We start from the raw sequence: 21,523 nt of genomic DNA, 5'->3' as shown, positions 1-21,523 counted from the left end.
GGAGTCTATCTCTGTCACCCAGGATGGGGTGCATGGGCGCAATCTTGGTTCACTGCAACCTCCGCCTCCTGAATTCCAGTGATTCTCCTGCCTCAGCCTCCTGAGTAGCTGGGATAACAGGCGCCCACCACCACGCTTGGCTGATTTTTGTATTTTCTGCAGAGACGGGATTTCACCATGTTGCCCAGACTGGTCTCGAGCTCCTGACCTCTGGTGATCCGCCCGTCTCAGCCTCCTGAAGTGCTGGAATTACAGGCATGAGCCACTGCACCCAGCTGAGCGGAGGTTGCAGTGAGCCAAGATCGAGTAACTGCACTCCAATCTGAGTGACAGAGTGAGACTCTGTCTCAAAAAAAAAAAAAAAAAAAGAAAATATTATGTTTCTGAGTTGGGAAAGTTTTCTCAGTCTCTCCATATTCTATTCCACAACCCCTCCCCTCTTTAAAAATTATGAGATATTTAAAAATTATTATTTTTCTGGGGACCGCTACTGCATTGGAATAGGAAAATTGTCTAAATCCCTAGGGAGACACTATAGGTCACGGACAGATATCTCAGCGCCTCATTTCAGATCTGACGCTAAACTGTGTGATCTGAAGCTAGCCCCTTAAGATGATTGGGCTTCAGTTCCACCTTAGACTGTTTGGCTGGACTTTGCTAGATCACCTCTAAGGTCCCTGGTATTTCTAATATTTTGATTTTACGATTCCTCCTTGCCCCTCCCTCCATACTGGTTCTAGGAGACAAGTGGAGCTGGGCTCCATTTACAAGCAGAGACTCCTACCTATTTGCTGTGAACTAGACACAGAGGATGGGTAGAGGGGTTAAGAGAAGAGTTAGGCAGAGCCCTCAAGGAACCCTCTGAACTCATGTTCCCATTGTTCTATCTTCTTTATGCATATCTACCTGACAGTCTCGCCACAGCCCATTCTCAAACACATCTTTGTTTCTGCTATTGATTCAATCTTTGGATCACTTTGCTGGGCTGGGCCAGGGCTTTAGTCAGGACTGTCCTTGTTCCTGTATCTCAAACTGGAATACAGTCACAAACAGGAGAGTCTTCAGCAGCCAAGCCATGTATTGCTGTTGGCTGAGCCTTCCTGAGGGTTCCACATAGGTTTGTGTCTGGTTGAGATGCCCATCACTACAACCACCCCTACCCCACACCCCACTCCCAGCACCAGCAGCAGCTACTGCTGAAACAGATTACAACAGGGATGAACTCTGGACTGTGCACCCCTTTCCCTTATCTTATGATGTAAGATAGAGTTGTTTTCAGAGAAATAAGCAAGTCTAGGGTCAGCCTCATCATAGTACTGTCACTCTGACTCTCAGGACACCTTGCATGGGGTCTTTGAACTCAACAGGCCTGCCGGGATACTTCAAGTGTGTGCTTGGGAAAGAGCAGATAATGTGGATGGGGGCCCTGGAAATGGAGAACAAGCTGAAGAAAAGCAATTTTGTATTAAAACAACCCCCCTCCAGTCCAGGCGCAGCGGCTCACATCTGCAATCTTAGCACTTTGGGAGGCCGGGGCAGGCAGATCGCTTGAGGTCAGGAGTTTGAGACCAGCCTGACCAACATGGCAAAACCCCATCTCTACTAAAAATACAAAAATTAGTCAGATGTGGTGGCACACGCCTGTAATCCCACCTACCCAAGAGGCTGAGGCAGGAGAACTGCTTGAGCTTAGAAGGCAGAGGTTGCAGTGAACCGAGGTTGGACCACAGCACTCCAACCTGGGTGACAGAGCAAGACTTTGCCTCAAAAAAATAAAAAAATAGGACAACCCACCACAAAAAGCACAATGCAAATTGCATCTGCTAGACACTTTTTAATTCTTTGGTCCTACAGGGATTTGCAAAAAGATCAGGTGGTGGGGGCATAGGGTCAGGTGGCAGTCGCTAGGGAGCAAGTTCAGGTACAGATGAAGTCAGAGAAATATGTAATTTTCCTATTAAGAGAACATTAATGGAGGGCAGGTGGAATGGGTAAAGCTACTGAAATGAAGCTCCAGAGCAGCTGGGACCCAGAAAAGATAGAGATCAAGTAAGTCATCAACTATTAATAGCCTTAGTAAACTTTGGAGGGGTAAATGCTCTGCAAGCTTCTCTTCAAAATCTGAACCTGTCTCCTACTGTGGCAGCATTTAAATCCAACAGACCCAGATGCAGGCAGTAACTGTGCTCTTGACCAAAAAGCATGGCATTTTGGTTGAGTGTGAGCTCCAGGCTTACACCATCTGGATTAACATTTAGCTCAGCCAGCTTCACTGGCTGGGTCATCTTGGGCATATTATTTATCCCCTGTAAGCCTCCTCTATAAAATGGGCTTAAGTGTAATGACAGCTTCATAGGAAGGTTGTAAAGATGGAACAATGGTGTACATGTGAAGCCTTTCATGCAGTGTCTGGTGCACGATGCTCAGTAAACATTATCTATTACTCTAATAACTCTTACTCCAATTTACCCATTAAGGTAGTTATTTATTAACATCTAGCTCTCCCTCTAGAGTGCAAATCCTTGCAGGGGGATACCTGGGCTGGTTATTCTTTAGCTGTACTTTCCTCTTCCTCCCAGCTTCCATTCTCTGTTCTTTTCCAGCCTGCTCTGAGCCCCAGGGGCTGACTTCTGAGAACTGTGTCAGCAGCCTTTGCTTCTGGTGGGGATCCTCCAAAGGGTAGAAGGGCAGATACTTCAGGATATCTATCCCCCCATCTCCCTCCCTACAGGCAGCAGATGACAGTGGCCACCTTCCTACGGTAGAAGCCACAGCTCCTGTCAGGACCCTTTATTGTGGCTACAAGTCTTGCACACTTTGAAAATGCTTCTTCCTTGCTTCTTCAGACCCATGGCTGTGGCCTCAGGGTACATCACCACCTGTTGTTGGTGACAAAAGCCTTTCCCTAGTCTTTGCAAATGATCTTGTTACCTACATAAGGGGTAGATGGTTGGCAAGTGACAGTCCAAGGACACAACCAAGGAGGTTTTAACAAGAGGATTTTATTACTTGGAACAAGTCGAACCCAAGGGATAATTCTCCAAAGCAGTGCCTCCAGAGCAAAGGTGAAAACAGGGTTTTTCTTAGGCTGTTTAGCTAAGTCATTGTATGTAGAGGTGGAATAAAGGCAGCACAGGCATAGTACCCATCATGCTTCTACATATTAATACATTGAATGTACAGAAGATGGTGAATAAACCCTTCCCTGGGTGTGGATTTTAGTACGGTAATGATGAGTGTTCACCAAAGTTCATATCATCAACTAAGGCATCTCTGGATCCAACCCATTTTTGTTTTGCCAGGACTGGTCTTCTTCCTGGAACTTTTCTGAAACAAGACAAGAACTGAAAGTGCACCAGTTACAAGTGGGTACTTTTTTAGTCTGTACCTGAAAGTCTGGGACACAGTCCCTCCATTAAACTCTCTTCAATTACCTTCCTGGACTGTGCCCTATTTCCTGCCAGGACTATGATTTGGTGCTTTACTTCGCTGAATTTTTTGTTTTCAAATGTCATCTTGTCAGTGAAGCCTTCTTTTATTCTTCTAGACAAAGAAAAAAAAATCTCTCCTTCCTCTGAACATTTAAAACACATTATAAGGCCAAGCACAGTGGATCACTTGAATCCAGCAGTTCAAGATCAGCCTGTCCAACATGGTGAAACCCCATCTCTACTAAAAATACACAAAAATTAGCCAGGCATGGTGGCTCATTGTTGTAACCCCAACTACTCAGGAGACTGAGGCAGCAGAATCACATGAACTCAGCAGGTAGAGTTTTCAGTGAGCTGAGACCACACCATTGCACTGCAGCCTGGGCAACAAAAACCAAACTCCGTCTCAGAATAAATAACTAAATAAAAATAGAAAAATTAGCTGTGTGTGGAGGTGCACGCCTGTAGTCCCAGCTACTCTGGAGGCTGAGGCAGGAGGATCACTTGATCCCGGAGACAAAGGTTGTAGTGAGCCGAGATCACACTACTCAATGCATCCTGGGAAAAACAGCAAGACTCTATCTCAAAAACAAAAAAAAGAAAACAAAGAAAACAAAAAAAAAAAAAAAAAAAAGGAAAGGAAAAGACTGGGCTGGGCACGTTGACTCACGCCTGTAACCCCATCACTTTAGGAGGCCGAGGCAAGTGGATCACCTGAGGTCAGGAGTTCGAGACCAGCCTGAACAATATGATGAAACCCCGTCTCTACTAAAAATACCAAAAAAATTAGCCAGCTGTGGTGGCATGTGCCTGTAATCCCAGATACTCAGGAGGCTGAGACAGGAGAATCGCTTGAACCCGGGAGGCAGAGGTTGCAGTGAGCCAAGATCATGCCATTGCACTCCAGCCCAGGCAATAACAGCGAAACTCCACCTCAAAAAAAAAAAAAAAAAAAAAGTAGATTTTTTTTTCCCCCACAAGAGACAACTTTGTAGGGCCATTTCAAGATATGACAAGGAAATATATTTGGGGCTAAAATATTTTGATTCATTTTCTTATTTATTATGTGAGATACTACCAGAGCCAGGTTGGAAAGCAAACCACATCATATAGGGTTAAATAAAACCCCTCTGATGAAACTTTACGGTTTGTAGGGGTTACTCCCCAGGTCCCTTAGGGAGGAATTTGGCCAAGATAAGAAAAAAAGTCAGAGTTTAGTCCTCAAAGACAATGCTCCCCTGAAAACTGTTGCTATTTCTATATATTCATTATTGAACATGCAAGGTATATATCCTGCTTAGAGTAGTGTCAGCTTCTGTAACAAACATATCTAAAGTTTCAGGCCGGGCAAGATGGCTCACGCCTGTAATCCCAACATTTTGGGATGTTGAGAGGTGGAAGGATCACCTAAGCCTAAAAGTTTGAGACCAGCCTGGGCCACATAGGGAGACCCTGTCTCTTTAGAGAAATTTGAAAATTAGCTGGGCTTGGTGGTGTGCACCTGTGGTTCTAGATACTCAAAAGGATTGCTTGGACCTAGGAGGTCAAGGCTACAGTGAGCCATTAACATGCCACTGTACTTCAACATGAGCTACAGAGTGATACCCTTTCTCAAAACAAACAAACAAACAAAAACCAAAAAAAAAAAAAAAAAAAAGAAACAAAAATAGTAAGTTTCAATGGCTTAACCCAAAAGCAATTGATTTCTTGCTCACATACTTGTCAATAAAGTTGTTTCCTCTTGGCAGGCAGTTTCACTGGTGTGACCTCTTTCTGCAGGACTGTTCTCCAGGTGGCCAGGGACTGACCCAGTTCTCCTCCATTTCTTGCTTGTAGTCTGAAGAACAACTGTAGAGTGTGTGGGAATGCCCATATCCTGAGGTAGGGAGGAACTGCCTGAAACAGCCTGGGCCTGGCTCCTGGCTCTCCTAAAGAATGTAACGTCTTGAATTAAGGAGGAACTGCTAGGACAACTAGAGTTTTGTTCCTCTCTCCCTGGAAGTAGCATGAGGTTTAGCCTGGTGATTCCCGTGACCCCTGATGTATGGAGCCTGGAGTAAGCTGCTTTGGGGGGCCCTCAGCTGCAACACCAGTAGGGCATGTGCAATTGAAGCTCCATCCACCCAAGGCAGCTTTCACAAGCCTTGGGGAGCAGGCACACAATGGATTCTAGGCTTCTGTTGTCTCTTGCTTTCTATCTGTAAGTAATACATTTGCTTCATGTAACTTGTTGCATGTTAGTGTCTTCTGTCTCACCAGGCTCAGGCAGGTTCACAAAATTCACCAGTGCATGATGAATGTGGTGCACAAAATTGGTGCAGTGAGCAGGGCCCTCTTTGATAGAACCATGGCTTATTGATGAAGTGGAAGGAGTGATACCTCCAAGTACCCAGCGCAGGGTGTAGATGTCAACCTAGAGGGGTGCAGGAGCTGGACAAGCAGCTGGATGATTTATGAAAGGAAGAATGAGAGGTGAGATTATAAGCCAACAATAAAATTTGAAGGCCTTCTGACCTTCTGAATGGATCTCTCCTCTTGGCCAGGGCATTCCAAAGTTCACCCTGATTATCTGGTTTAGGCCATGACAGGAAAAGAGGGCCAGACATGCCTCATTATACCCCATGCAAGTTTGGATTTCAGGAAAAACTGACCAGCATTAACATCAACACATACCTTAAGTCTGATAAGAAACATTTACAATCTAGTCTCTCTGAAGCCTGCTACCCGAAGGCTTCAGCTGCATAATAAAGCTTTGTTCTCCACAACCTCTTATCATCATAACCCAGACATTCCTTTCTATTGATAATAACTGTTTCAACCAGTTGCCAATCACAAAATGTTTAAATCTACCTATAACCAGGAAACCACACCCTCACCCTACCACCCTTTCTCAGCTTTGAATTGTCCTTCCTTTCCAGACCCAACCAATGAATTTCTTGTATGTATTTGATTGATGTCTCATGCCTCCCTAAACTATATAAAACCTGGCTGTGCCCTGATCACCTTGGGCACATGTTTTCAGGATCTCCTGAGGGCTGTGTCGCGGGCCATTGGTCACTCATATTTGGCTGAGATGGCTGAGAATAAATCTCTTCAAATGTTTTACAGTTTGACTCTTTTTGTAAACAGGACATAGGTCACCCCCAACCCTGCGGATATGAGTGAACTGGCTGCACTGACTGAGGCAGAGAGAAAAAAATATAGAATAGGACAGTGGCAAGCCGCCCTCTGATTGTTAGATACTTGTATGGTTGTTCACTCTCGAGAGCTAGAGGACTCAAGAAATGGATACTCAGATGACCCCTTAGGTCCCTGAGAGGGAAGAGGAAGAGGTCCTCTGGTGGTCCCTGAGGCATCTGAGAGGAAACCAAACACAGTTCATAAGGGCATTTACAGAGCGGAAACACATTATCCAAAGAATAAATACGGAGAATAGCCAGCTAAATCTTCTGCAGCCTGGGTGGTGTGTTTGTCTAGCTCCTGCACCCCTCTAGGTTGATGTCTACACCCTGGGCTGGGTACTTCAGGTATCACTCCTTCCACTTCATCAATAAGCCATGGTTCTATCAAAGAGGTTCGATCAAATCCAAATGCCTCAGGCTGAATGACCCAGTTGGGAATGGGGCCAAGGTCTCTGGTTCCCTCCCCACTGGAGGTCAGTCACTCTATATTCCTGTCAAGCTAAAACAGGAGTTCTTGTAATAAGCCAGGAACAGAAAGACAAACTTTGGATGTTCTCAGTTATTTGCAGGATCTAAAAATCAAAACAATCGAACTCATGGAGATAGAGAATATAAGAATGGTTACCAGAGGCTTGGAAGGGTAGTAGGAGTGGGAGAAAGTGCAAGAGGACGTGGGGATGGATGGTTAATGAAAAAGGGCCGGATGTGGTGGCTCATGCCTGTAATCCCAACACTCTGAGAGGCTGAGAGGGGTGGATCACCTGAGGTCAGTAGTTGAAGACCAGCCTGGCCAACATGATGAAACCCCATCTCTTCTAAAAATACAAAATTAGCTGGGCATGGTGGCATGTGCCTGTAGTCCCAGCTACGCGGGAGGCTGATACGAGAGAATCGTTTGAACCCAGGAGGCGGATGTCACAGTGAGCCAAAACTGTGCCATTGCACTCCAGCTCGGGCAACAAGAGCAAAACTCCATCTGAAAAAAAAAAAAAAAGAAATCAAAAGAATGAAAAAGACCTAATGTTTGACAGCACAACTATATATAGACTATAATATGATTAAAATAATATTTTAATTGTACATTTTAAAATAACTAAGAGTATAATTGGATTGTTTTTAACGCAAAGGATAAATACTTGAAAGGATGGATACCCCATTTTCCATGATGTGATTATTACAGATTGCGTGCCTGTACCAAAATGTCTCATGTACCCCTTAAATATATCCACTTACTATGTGCTCATAAAATTTAAAATTTAAAAATTAAAAAAAAAAAAAGACCTACTTGCTTTGGCAGCACATATACTGAAATTGGAATGACATAGAGAAGATTAGCATGGTCCCTGCTTTTAAAATTAATAATATTCCTTTAAAAGATAAAAAGGGGGAAAAAAGGAATTCAGATTTTTCTGGGGTTCTTAGATATTGGAACCCACGTGGCAATATTTCCAGGTATCCTTAAGGGAAAAATTAAACTGGTGACATTAAGAGGCTTGGGGACAAAAGCAGTGACCTATGGTGCTTATCTGCTGAAGGGTGCCTCTGGCCATTCGAGGTGCCAGTGACTTTGGTTCCTGTGGCTGAATGTCTTATAGTCATTGACATTTTGGCTGCTTGGGGCCCAGCACATCACCACTGCCTGAGGGGTGTGCCCACTCACAGCTAAGAATTCCAGCCATTACGGTGGGACATATCCATGCCTGCCTGCCACCTAAGCCACCCAAGCCCCAATGGGTTATTCAGCAAAACAGTACTGCATACTAACTGAAGAACAGGACATTATTGTGTTAATTATTGTTACAAATAGAAATACTACAGACTACCCTGTCATAATGTAACAGCTCAGTTTGGCTAGTCAAAAAGGCTTTCGGATATGGAGACTAACAATGGACTGTCTGTGGGCTAAATGCGAAGGCCACATTGGCAGTAAGCCAAAAAAGTATTCTAGATACAACCAAGCAAAAAAAATTAATCTTGGAGGCATCCACTAATAAAAAGGGGGTCCAACAGCTGGTAGGCCTCTTTGGGTACTGGGGCATTGGAGACAGCATGTACCCCATCTGAGTGTTCTTTTGCTCCCCTAAGTCAGGGTAACCAACAAAGCCACCAACTTTGAATGGGGCCCTTTGTAGCAGTGGGCCTTGGAAGCAGTTAAATAAGCCATGGTCCAGGGACTGCCATTAAAGCCTTTAGAACCTGCTAGCCTGATGGCATTAGAGTAGTCCCCACTTATCCTCGGGCAACACATTCCAAGACCCCCAGTGGATGCCTGAAACTATAGATAGTGTCAAACACTATATATACTATGTTTATCATAGACATACCTATGGCAAAGTTTAATTTATAAATTAGGTACAGTAAAAGATTAACAACACTAGCTTAAAGTAGAACAATTATAACAATACACTGTAATAAAAGTTATGTGAATGTGGTCTCTCTCTCAAAATATCATCTTGTGTTGTACTCCCCCTTCTTCTTCTTGTGATGAGGTGATAAAATGCCTAAGTGATGAGATGAAGCAAGGTGAGTGAAATAGGCACTGTGACGGAACGTTAGGCTACTGTTGACCTCATGATACATCAGAAGGAGGATCATCTGCCTGGGTGATCCTGGATCACTGAGCCATGATAACATCTGTGGTTGGATGTCAGGGGCAGATGATGTCAATGACTAATGGGCAGGTAGCATACACAGCTTGGATACGCAGGACAAAGGGATGATTCATATCCTGGAGAGGGTGGTATTTCATCATCCTACCCAGAGTCACTTGCAATTTAAAACTTATGAATTGTTTATTTCTGAAGTTTTTCACTTAAAATTTTTAGACCAAGGTTGGCCAGGAGCAAATCAAACTGCAGAAAACAGAACTGTGGAGAAGTTAGAACTACTGTACAGGAGTTACAACCCCCATTCCTGCTGATTGGAGTGTGTGGCAACAGAAAACTACCTCTGGGATACACCAGTCTCTCAGATTTTGGACCCCGAAGCTACATGAGGCAGCCACCAAATACATTGAATGTACAGAAGATGGTGAATAAGCCCTTCCCTGGGTGTGGATTTTAGTACGGTAATGATGAGTGTTCACCAAAGTTCATATCGTCAACTAAGGCATCTCTGGATCCAACCCATTTTTGTTTTGCCAGGACTGGTCTTCTTCCTGGAACTTTTCTGAAACAAGACAAGAACTGAAAGTGCACCAGTTACAAGTGGGTACTTTTTCAGTCTGTACCTGAAAGTCTGGGACACAGTCCCTCCATTAAACTCTCTTCAATTACCTTCCTGGACTGTGCCCTATTTCCTGCCAGGACTATGATTTGGTGCTTTACTTCACTGATTTTTTTGTTTTCAAATGTCATCTTGTCAGTGAAGCCTTCTTTTATTCTAGACAAAGAAAAAAAAAAAAATCTCTCCTTCCTCTGAACATTTAAAACACATTATAAGGCCAAGCACAGTGGATCACTTGAGTCCAGCAGTTCGAGACCAGCCTAGGCAACATGGCAAAACCCAGTCTCTACAAAAATTAAAAAATTAGCCAGGCTTGATGGCATGCACCTGTAGTCCCAGCTACTTGGGAGCTGAGCCTGGGAGTTCAAGGCTGCAGTGAGCCATAATCATACCATTACACTCAAGCCTGGGTGACAGAGTAAGACTTTGTCTCAAGAAAAAAAAAAAAAAAAGTTTTGGCAGGGCGAGATGGCTCATGCCTGTAATCCTAGCAGTTTGGGAGGCTAAGACAGACTGATTATTTGAGGTCAGGAGTTTGAGACCAGTCTGGTCAACAAAGTGAAATCCCATTTCTACTAAAAATACAAAAGTTGGCCAGGTGCGGTTGGTCATTCCTGTAATCCAAGCGCTTTGGGAGGCCGAGGCGAGTGGACAACCTGAGGTCAGGAGTTCGAGACCAGCCTGGCCAACATGGTGAAACCCCATCTCTACTAAAAATACACAAAAATTAGCCAGGCATGGTGGCTCATTTTTGTAACCCCAACTACTCAGGAGACTGAGGCAGGAGAATCACATGAACTCAGCAGGTAGAGTTTTCAGTGAGCTGAGACCACACCATTGCACTGCAGCCTGGGCAACAAGAACCAAACTCCGTCTCAGAATAAATAACTAAATAAAAATAGAAAAATTAGCTGCGTGTGGAGGTGCATGTCTGTAGTCCCAGCTACTCTGGAGGCTGAGGCAGGAGGATCACTTGATCCCGGAGACAGAGGTTGTAGTGAGCCGAGATCACACTACTCAATGCATTCTGGGAAAAACAGCAAGACTCTATCTCAAGTATATTCCTTTTCAAAAAAAATTGTATTTTTTTTTTGTCAAGCATTTAGATGTAAATTTTTCTGTATAGTCCTTTGGAATGGCAACTCAATATACAGACACCCAGTATAATATAAAGGTTATTACCATTAAAAAATAAGTTTAAAAAGTAATTAAATGTTATTACCATTAAAAAATGATAATGGCTACTCCTTGCCACTGATCAGAGGGAGGACTCTATCAGCTAGGTCTGAGGTTCCCCATTTTGTGGGTCAGAACAGCTTAAACATCTTGCTGACTGTGAAGGTGGGGAAGGACATGAAGAGAAACAGATATTGCTCTCCGCACCCCAGAGAAAATGTTAAAAATCATTATTAACTCTAGGGCATGGTTTAGGATAGAGGAGACTCCCTTATACCAGAAAATATATTTCTAACCTGCTTGCTATTGCCTGAAGTCTATTTAATGAGGGAGATAGCCTTTTATTCCACAATTAGAAATGAAAGACCTCAGATGCAATGTAAAATGAGTTAGAGCAAATGAATTTTTAAGTAAAAGGTAAACAATAATGATAATTTCTTCCTCTCTCCTTCTCTCTCTTTCTCTCTCTCCTTATGCAACCAACAGTTTGGTCATCTACACTTTATCTTTCAGGCATGATCTTCATTACTTCAAGTATGCAAATGTGAAACAGATAAGGGCCTTGCCTTGCAGAGTTTATCTGACAAGGGATAGTGTTAAAAAGTCAGCAAGTCCTGGGTATGTGAAACTGAGTACCAAGAGGAGACTGGATATCGTGAAATCAAACTTCTCGAATTCCACAAATTGGCCTCAGGTACAGTCTATTTTTGAAACAAACAGAAATGGAGTTTAAAGATGTTCCACATTTGATGGATGCATGAGCTTTTAGAAGTGCTCTAACTTTCCCTGTCAGTTGAAAATTACCATCCTGGGAGCTGAGACTGACATTTCTGCAGAACAATCCTCTTTCTCCCTCAGCCCCCAACATTTTTTTTTTGAAATAGCTTCTTCTGTTGCCCAAGCTGCAATGTTGCGGCTCCATCACAGCTCACTGCAGCCTTGACCTCCTGTGCTCAAGCGATCCTCCTGCCTCAGCTTCCTGAGTAAGCTGGGACTACAGGCATGTGCCACCACCCCTGGCCTTTTTTTTTTTTCCTTTTTTTTTTCTGTAGAGACAGGGTCCCACTATGCTGCCCAGGCTGGTCTCAAATACCTGGGCTCAAGTGATCCTCCCACCTGGGCCTCCCAAAGTGTTAGGATTACAGAGGTGAGCCACTGCACCCAGCCTGAACACCGTTGTTTTTGAACAGTGCCTGACACACAGTAGGCATTTGGTAAATACTTGTGGAATGGATTCGTGAATGATATACTTTTATTCCTAAATGAATTCTTAACACTTTGTGACCTGTCTTAATTTTTTTTTTTTTTTTTTTTTGAGACCGAGTCTCACTCTGTCACCCAGGCTGGAGTGCAGTGGTGCTATCTCGGCTCACTGCAAGCTCCGCCTCCTGGGTTCACGCCATTCTCCTGCCTCAGCCTCCCGAGTAGTCAGGATTACAGGCGCCCACCACCACGCCCGGCTAATTTTTTGTATTTTCGGTAGAGACGGGGTTTCACTGTGTTCACCGTGGTCTCGATCTCCTGACCTCATGATCCGCCCGCCTCGACCTTCCAAAGTGCTGGGATTACAGGCGTGAGCCACCATGCCCGGCCTATGACCTGTCTTTTTATGGTTCAACAATGTACTAGGAGCGTTTTCATGTCATTTTAAAATTCTATTTTAAAACTTTATATTTTGGAAATTTTCAAGAAACACAGAAGTAGAGAATATAGTATAAGGCCAAGCGCGGTGGCTCATGCTTGTAATCTTAGCACTTTGGGAGGCTGAGGTGGATGGATCACCTCAGGTCAGGAGTTCCAGACCAGCCTGGCTAACATGGTGAAACCCCATCTCTACCAAAAATACAAAAATTAGCTAGGCGTGATGGTGCATGCCTGTAATCTCACTACTTGGGAGGCAGAGGTTGCAGTGAGCCCAGATGGCATCACTACACTCCAGCGGGCAACAGAGCTAGACCCTATCTTTAAAAAAAAAAAAAAAAAAAAAAAAGGCCAGACCAGGCGCAGTATCTCATGCCTGTAATCCCAGCACTTTGGGAGGCTGAGGCAGGCGGATCACCTGAGGTCAGGAGTTCAAGACCAGCCTGGCCAACATGGTGAAACCCCATCTCTACTAAAAATACAAAAAAATTAGCTGGGCTTGGTGTTGGGCGCCTGTAATCCCAGCTACTCAGGAGGCTGAGGCAGGGAGAATTGGTTGAACCGGGAAGTGGAGGTTGCAGTGAGTCGAGATTGTGCCACTACACTCCAGCTTGGGCAGCAGAGCCAGACTCCATCTCAAAAAAAAAAAAAAAAAAAAAAAATGCCAGGCTCAGTGGCACAGTGGCTCACACCTGTAATCCCAACACTTTGGGAGGTGGAGGTAGGCTGATCACCTGAGCTCAGGAGTTCGAGACCAGCCCGGCCAACATGGTGAAACCCTGTCTCTACTAAAAATACAAAAATTAGCCCAGCGTGGTGGCGTGCACCTGTAATCTTAGTTACTTGGGAGGCTGAGGCAGGAAAACTGCTTGAGCCTGAGAGGCAGAGGTTGTAGTGAGCCAAGATTGTGCCACTGCACTCCAGCCTGGGTGACAAAGTGAGACTTCATCTCAAAATAAATAAATAAATAAATAAATAAATAAATAAATAAATAACAAATTAAAAAAAAAAAGAATACGGTATAAAGAAGCCCTTATAGAAAAAGAAAAATAAATAAGCAAAACAAACAAAGAAAAAACAAAAGAAGCCCTCGTGTGCCCATTCACAACTTCAGCAACTTTTAACATTTTGCCATATGGAAAGTGTTCTGTCTTCAGAAGGTCCTCGGAAGGTCACTGTTAAATAGTTAGTGCTGAGCTTACATTACCCAAGCGACAGGTTCCATCGCTTGGCAGGTGTCAGTCCAATGACTGCAACCAGGGAGGATTTAACAAATGTATTTGATTACTTGCAACAAGTAAAGAGAACATTGGAGTAGATCCCAAAGCAGTGCCTCCTGGAACAAAGGTGAAAGTGGGGCCTTTATTGTGCTGTTCAGCTGAGTCATTGTATATAAAAGTAGGATAAAGTCAGGGCAGGTGCAGCCCTTGATCATGTTTCTTCATACATCACATATACAGAAAATGACGACTAGGCTTCCGTCTTGGTTTTAGTATGGTAATGTGGAAAGTTAAAAAAAAAAAAAGTTCATCTCCAACTCAGGCATCTCTGGATCCAATTGGTTTTTGTTTCGCAGGGGCTGGGGTTGTTCCTGGAAACTTTTTGAAACAACAAAAACTCATGGTGCAACAGTTACAAATGGGTACTTTTTCTGCAGTGACCTGGGGATCCTGGGTTACACTTATCCCACAGACGAGGCTCAGAGAAATTAAGTATCCAGCCCAGGTCACTTAGAGATGAACAGATTGCTGATATTTAAAGCCAGATCTGTCTTATGCTGAAGTTTCTGTTCATAACTGCTGTGTTGTGCATGATAATAGAGAAAATAGTGAACTATTTCTCAGACTATAGATATTATAAAATAAAAACTTCATGAAGAAAAATATTTTGACTTTATGAAAGTAATGTTGGAAGGAGTTATGCCACTTGCTATTTGTGAGTGTAGGGACCAAGGCTTTTCTTTTGGCCCTCTGAAGTTTCACTGAAAAAGCAACTCACAAAAGGCAAATTAGTTGCAGAAAAGGCATACAAATTTACTTAATATGTATATACAGGAGGCTTCACAATGAAGACTCAACCCCTCAATGAGTATAGAAGCTTGTATATCATCCTGAGGTTACAGAAAGAATGGGGGCTAGGATCCTGGCAAAACAGGTTATAGAAGCAGGATGAAGAGGAATTCTGTTGAGGGGCAATAAATAATTTCTAGGGAGAATCCAATGTGTTTGAAGAACATACAGTGGTGTAGGACAAAGTCTGTTGGGCCTGCAGAGTGGACAATGGTTTTTGACAAAAATCTGTTCAGGTTTCTGGACAGACTTTAGTCTTCCTTTCTACTATATTGTTACGGGGGTTCCCAGTTACCCCTAAAGGGGCTCTTTTCTGTGTGGTGTCCAGAAACCAATACACAAAACCAAGTGTCAATCAGTGCAGGCTTTGCCTAATGACCGTGGAGTTGGAGAAGTGGGAGTGTAGCTTACAAATAACTTTCCAACCCCTGAGAACTGGGAAGTCACAGATGTACGGTATCTTACTTAGTAAAGGGGCTGGGCATTAAGAGCAAGGGAAGGAATATTCCTGCTTTTTCTTGGGAAGGGATGAAGATTTTCTTGGAATCAAGGAGCCTCTTCTTTTTTGTCCTTTTTTGATCTCTTCCAGTCATTGTCATGGTGATTGTCAATCGTCATGGTGCACGTGCAAATGTCATTTAGCACGGAAATTGGAGTAGAATGAAGCTAGGGGTTCTTCAGGGGATGAATAAGCTGCCTAAGAAGAAATCCATGATCACAGACATCCTGTTTCCTAAAAATAAGCAGAGTTAAGCTGAACAGGAATTTAGGTATATCACATACACCTTGCATTGGGCAACAAAAGCAGAATAGGGGTCCAGCTAAGTCTTGCAGGCATTGCAAGGGCAACAAATTCCCTTTTTAAATGTTCATGCCTCATTCTTGAGGGGTGCTGAAGGGCAAAGTCTATTTTCTGTAGCTTCTTTATGCTGAGTTTGGGCGTAGGTAAGCATCCTGTTAAAGGAGTGAAACTCTTCCCTGTCATTTTCAGATAGGTTTGATTTTCTCCTGGCTATAGGCTTAGCTGTTTGTACCCCTGAGTAGCCCAACATTCGAAGGTTTACGGCTTTTAGGCTTTTTACAACAAACTTGGTGACAGAGTTCAGAAGTCAGGGACCCAAAATTAAAATGGTTACTGCTGTGACAATTACTGAGACAATGGGGCTTCGTCATGGTCCCAGCCACCCTAATTAATCATTAGCTATCCTGCCTAGGATGGGTGAAGAGGGGTCTCCCTTTGTCTTGTCCAGTATGGCTATATTTTAATAACAGATTTCTAAATTTTCTTCAACTTGGCCAGAGGTATTTATATAGAAGCAATATTACTCTCTTCACATGGTGCATGTGTCCCTGCCTCTGCTGTGAGTACATCTAGAGTCATTTGTTTTTGTAGCATTGAAGTAGGGAGTTCAAGTCTGTCTGTTGAGCCTCCAGAGTATTGACTCTAGCTTTCTGTGGTTGTTGAATATGGATTGAGATGTTTTTAATGGACTTCTCTAGGTCACCTATCCCTAGACACCAGAAAATGCTTTGGTATAGGGAGTGCCCTATACCACTTCTACTAATAATTAGATTAGAGGTAGCTAAGGGCCCAAAGTGGAGTTGGTGTGGATCATATAGGTTCCTTTCTCCACAGCCTTGGATCCTGTGATATTTAAAGCAGTGGAAAGGAATACCCTAAGGTTAAATACTTTCCCTGAGGACCCTAGATGAGATGTATTGATGCAAACTCCCTTCTAACACTGAGAGATAGTAATAAAGAGGTTTATGCCACATAACCAAAGGTTTCCAGTTCTTTTTAAAGACATTGCAGGTCAGATGTGGTGGCTCATGCTTGTAACCCCAGGACTTTGGGAGGCTGAGGCAGGAGGATCCCTTGAGCTCAGCAGTTCAAGACCAGCCTGGGCAACATAGTAAGACTCCATCTCTATTTTATGAAAGAAAAAGAGAGAGAGGAGAAAAAGAGAGAGAAGAGAAAAAGGAAGAGAAAGAATGAAAAAGGAAGGAAGGAAGGAAGGAAGGAAAAAGAGAAAGAACAGTTGTTGCAGTGGTAAGCCCTTGTAACCAGGCATGGAAGTGGGAGGCACGTAACCCTATGGACTCCAGTTCTTTTTCAGGGTCCCATGCATCCTGGGGTCAAAATTTGAGGACACGCCATGAAAAATAATCATTAATAATTGTATTTGTGCTCCTGCTTTTGGTGGCACCTGCAGTGAACAATCACCACCTGGGCTTGTTCTCCTATGGGCTGGTTCTCTTATTTAAAGTCCAATAGCTTTAAAAATGACAGCACCATTCTGACCTGTTTGTTATCAGATGTTAACATGCCCCTTTCCTCCCAAATAGCTCCATGTGTGTAGCATAGAGTAGGCATACTTGGAATTTGTGCATACACTGATAATTTTTCCTTCCCCCATCTCCAGCAGCCAGGTTAGTGCAGTAAGTTCTGCTTTTTGAGAACTTGAGAGCATCCCGTCTGGAGGACATGGGCCTCTATAACTTTGGTGAGACAGACAATAGCATAACCTGTCCTCCTCTGTCCCCTTTGCATACAGTTACTCACTTCAGTCAACCATTCGGCTTCTGCATTTTCAATGGGCTGGTCTACTGGACTATATTTCTTCCATCACTTCTAGACAGTTGTAGAATAAATGCCCATCCTTAGACGGAAATAGGGTGATAGGGTTCTAAAATTTTGGGGGGTTATCAGTAAGCATTACTTATAACTGGAGGGTCCTGCCCGGGGGATAGCCATTCTGCCTCCCCCTTCTTTTTTTTTTTTTTTTTTAATGAGAGTTTGGGTATGGTGAGGAGTCCAGATAGTTAAGGGCTGCCCGAAAGTTAGCTTCTCTGTCTCCTTCAGGAAGAGGGCTGTAGCTGCCACTGACCAGAGGCAAGATGGTTTGCTTTTAGCAAGCAGGTCCAATTGCTTAGAAAAGTAGATCACCACCTGAGGCAGAGGGGCTAGCATCTAATACCCCTAGGGATATTCCTTCTTCTCTCATGGACATAAGGATGGAAGGGTTTGCTTACAGCTGGTAGGGCTGATGCTGGGGCCGTCATAAGCTGGGTCTTAACCTCTTGGACTGCTTGGTTGCATTCTACCATCCATTTAAAAGGGCCCATGTCCTTTCCTTTTGATTGTTTATACGAGGGGTGGGCAATGAGGCCAAAATCAGGAATGCAGAGGTGGCAGAACCAGGCCATTCCCAGGAACCCTCAGCGTTGCTTCTGGGTCCTTGGTGCTTATAGTTGGCATATTACCTCCCATCTGTCTTGGGACAAACGTTGTTCTCCTTCTAGGAGGGACCCCAAACAGGCAACCTGCTGCTAAGAAATCTGTGTTTTTCCCTGGGAGACCTTATAATTTCCCTTTCTGCTAAGAAGTTGAAGACTAGCATGGTATTCTGATCTGAAATTTGTCTAGAGGGGCTGGAAATAAGAATGCAGTACATGTCCTGGAGGAGGGTTCCCTGTTCCAAGGTCAGGTCCTCCAGAACTCTGTCTAAGGCCTCTCCAAATATTGTGGGTGACTTCTTGAGCCCTCGGGCTGTATTACAGTTCATCTTAGCTGCTGTTTTTGCCTGTCTGGGAATCCTGCCACTCAAAAGCAAAGAGGAGCTCAGAGTCTGGTCTGCAGGATACAGAAAAAGGCATCTTTTAGACATAGGACTGAGTACCATGTCTAACTAGGGGCAGTGTGGACACTAGGGTGTAAGGTTTAGGAACCACTGGGTATATGTCTTCTGTGACCTTATTAATTGCCCTAAGATTTTGTACTAGTCAGTATTTTCAATTTGGCTTCTTAACAAGAAGGAGGGGAGTATTGTAAGGGGATTGACAAAGCTTGAGTAGGTCTTGCTTAAATAAATTGTCTATGACAGGCTTAATTCCTAAAGTTCCTCCTGGTTCAAGGAGTATTGCCTCTCATTTGGGTAGGGACATCCTGGTTTCAGCTTGATAATCACAGGGGTCTAGTCCTGGCCCTTCCAACTTCCTGGGTTGTCCATACTTGAGGATCCATCTCAGGTAAGTCAGGTCCTCTGACTGACCTGCCCTTCTCAGGAGGTAGGAAGGCCAGGGCCTACAGATGGCCCCTATTTTCAAGAATTTCAATTTTCAATTCCTTTCCTTTTAAGTATATGGTTACCCTCAGCTTGTACAACAGGTCTTGCCCTAATAGTGAAACAGGACACTCAGGCAAAGAGGAAAGCATGTGACATCACTGACCCATCTAAATCACATTCTAATGGTTCCATGAAGGATTTGTTCTGTGATTTCCCTTCTACTCCCATAATAGTGCATTTATTTTTGCATAAACTTCCTTGCTGGGAATTCAAGACTAAGTGGACAGCCCCTGTTTCAACTAAGATTTTCTCCCCTCTTACTGTTAAGGTCAGCTGGGGCTCCTCCAGGGAGACTTGCAGGGCTGTGTGAGGAGCCTCCTGGCTCCTTTCAGCAGCCTTGCTCGGCTACTTGCACCATCTGCCTGGGCAGGGCATGGTCTTGCCACTCTAGCAACTTCCACTAATTTCACTGGAGACATTCCCCTTTCCAGTGACCGTCTTCCTTTGCATATGGCACACTGCTTAGAGCCTAGCCTCCGAGATCTCCCTAGTCGGGGTTTCCAGTGACTTTAGGGGAGTTGCAGGGCCTTTTCTTGGTGGGCCCCATCTGGGTTTCCTACTGATTCAGGAGGATGAGAGCCAAAATACTGGCTGTCTTCTTGGCCCTCTTGTCCTCTTTGGTATCAGCCTCTGCATCTCTGTTGTTGAACACCCAGAAGGCAAGTTCCACCAGCGTGTGGGAGAGAGTTGTTGGCTCTGTCTAGTTATACTTTTTGTAACTTTTTTCTAATATCAGGGGCACGCTGAGGTATGAAATGTGATTATTAAGACAGTCACCCCTTCTGCCCCCCTTGAATGAATTGGGGTCAGTGCTGGCGTGGATAGGAAGACATTCCCTCAAATCTCACTATGAAGATAGATTGTCTCTCCTGGGGTCCTTTATTACTCTCCTTTAGCTAACTTCAGTTAGTAGATTTCTTTCCTGTGGTCTCTATTTTTTTAATCCTAACACTCTACAGGGACTGAGTCGTGCCCTTCCTGTCCCTGTCTCAGGGTCCCAAAGGCAGCCAATGTCTGGTGCAGCCTCATTCCTTGGTCTTTTAAAAGGGTGGCTTGCCTTGTCCCTGTGGGCTCCATCCACTTCCTCGCTAGCCTTTTTGAGAACAGAGCTTTGGTTTTTCTGTTTTTTTGTTTTTGTTTTTTTCCTGCTGAGAGGTGAGAACAATGTTCAAAAGGGATTGGATACCTGCCTAGTTGGGGTCATGGGTCTGAAAATACCCTAAATGAGGTTTTAGTCATTTAGAATGAGGCTTCCAGTTATAAAGATCTGAAATTGTGAAGGGAACATGTACAGTAACCATCCCTCCTTCCCTATTGGAGACCTGCAGGAGGGGAGAGGTAAGATGACTCACCCTGGGTACTGTCCCGGCTGACTCTCTGAGAGGAGTCCAAGGATGATGAAAGAGGGTGTGTTGCCTGCAGGTAGGGGCTATTATTCCCGTTTGATAGATGAAGAGGCAGCTTAAAACCCTCCCTAACCACTTCCCTCTCCCCTGCCCCTTTTTATCCTTCTTCCATGCCTATGCTTAATTTTTCTCCATAACATTTAAGTCATCATCTGACATTATATTTGTTACTTATTTTCTCTCTGTACCATTAGTGTGCCAACTCCTTGAGAATGCACTTCTGTTGAGTTTTGCATACTGCTCTGTCCCTTTGCCTCTGTGGTTGAGCTCTGACATGCTTAGACAGCATGCTTTTTGGTGACACACTATTCAGAGACATGAGAATTAACATAGAAATGCATTTAAAGAGACTGTGAAATGTAGCTCACACCTGTAATCCCGGCAGTTTGTGAGTCTGAGATGGGAGGATCGCTTAAGCCCAGAAGTTTAAGATCAGCCTGGGAAGACCCTGTCTATGAAAAATTAAAAAAAAAAAAAAAAAAAAAAAAAAAAATTTAGCTGAGCATGGTGGCTCATGCCTATACTCCCAGCTACTGTGGAGGCTGAGGTGGGAGGATCACTTGAGCCCTGCAGTTTGGAACTTCAGTGAGCTGTGATTGTGTCACTGCATTCCAGCCTGGGCAACAGAGGCTTGGTTTTTGAGACCCTGTGTCAAAAAACAAGGCCGGGCTCGGTGGCTCATGCCTGTAATTCCAGTACTTTGGGGAACCAAAGTGGCTGGATCATTTGAGGCCAGGAGTTCAAGACCAACCTGGCCAATATGGTGAAACCCTGTCTTTACTAAAAATATAAAAAATTAGCCAGGTTTGGTGGCGCATGCTTGTAATCCCAGCTACTTAGGAGGCTGAGGCACGAGAATCGCTTGAACTGGGGAGGTGGAGGTTTCAGTGAGCCAAGAAAGCGCCATTGCACTTCAGCCTGGGCAACAAGAGTGAAACTCTGTCTCAAAACTAAACTAAAATGTAGTAAATGTTCATTAGTTTGTACACTTGCTCCAATATTTCTCTTTATTTTGTCATATATAAAGTATGTTTTGTTAAAAATAACATGTCAGATTGAAAATAATACGTGGACAGCAATTACTGCTTACTGCTTAACTGGGCTGTTACTGTGAGGGAAACATGAGCCAGTATCTGTGACACACTGTAAAATGTAAAGTACCCTACAACTGTGGCTAACTGCTGTCCAGAGAACTGTTTTTCCCCTTCAGTAATTTGCTTTCCCTTCTCCCCTGCTCCTTTCATTTCTCATTTCTCCTTCTCTCCT

General features: G+C 43.9%; 1 pseudogene; it reads left to right on the top strand.

The window, feature by feature from the left end:
* Positions 1–7,898: 7,898 nt before the first annotated feature.
* Positions 7,899–7,984, top strand: LOC119626930 (U6 spliceosomal RNA; annotated as a pseudogene).
* The last annotated feature ends 13,539 nt before the right edge of the window (positions 7,985–21,523 follow it).

This window comes from Chlorocebus sabaeus, chromosome 17 (genome assembly GCF_047675955.1).
Source record: "Chlorocebus sabaeus isolate Y175 chromosome 17, mChlSab1.0.hap1, whole genome shotgun sequence".
Taxonomy (NCBI): Eukaryota; Metazoa; Chordata; class Mammalia; order Primates; family Cercopithecidae; genus Chlorocebus; species Chlorocebus sabaeus.
The sequence above is the reverse complement of the archived record's forward strand: the minus strand, read 5'-3'. Positions and strand labels throughout refer to the sequence as shown.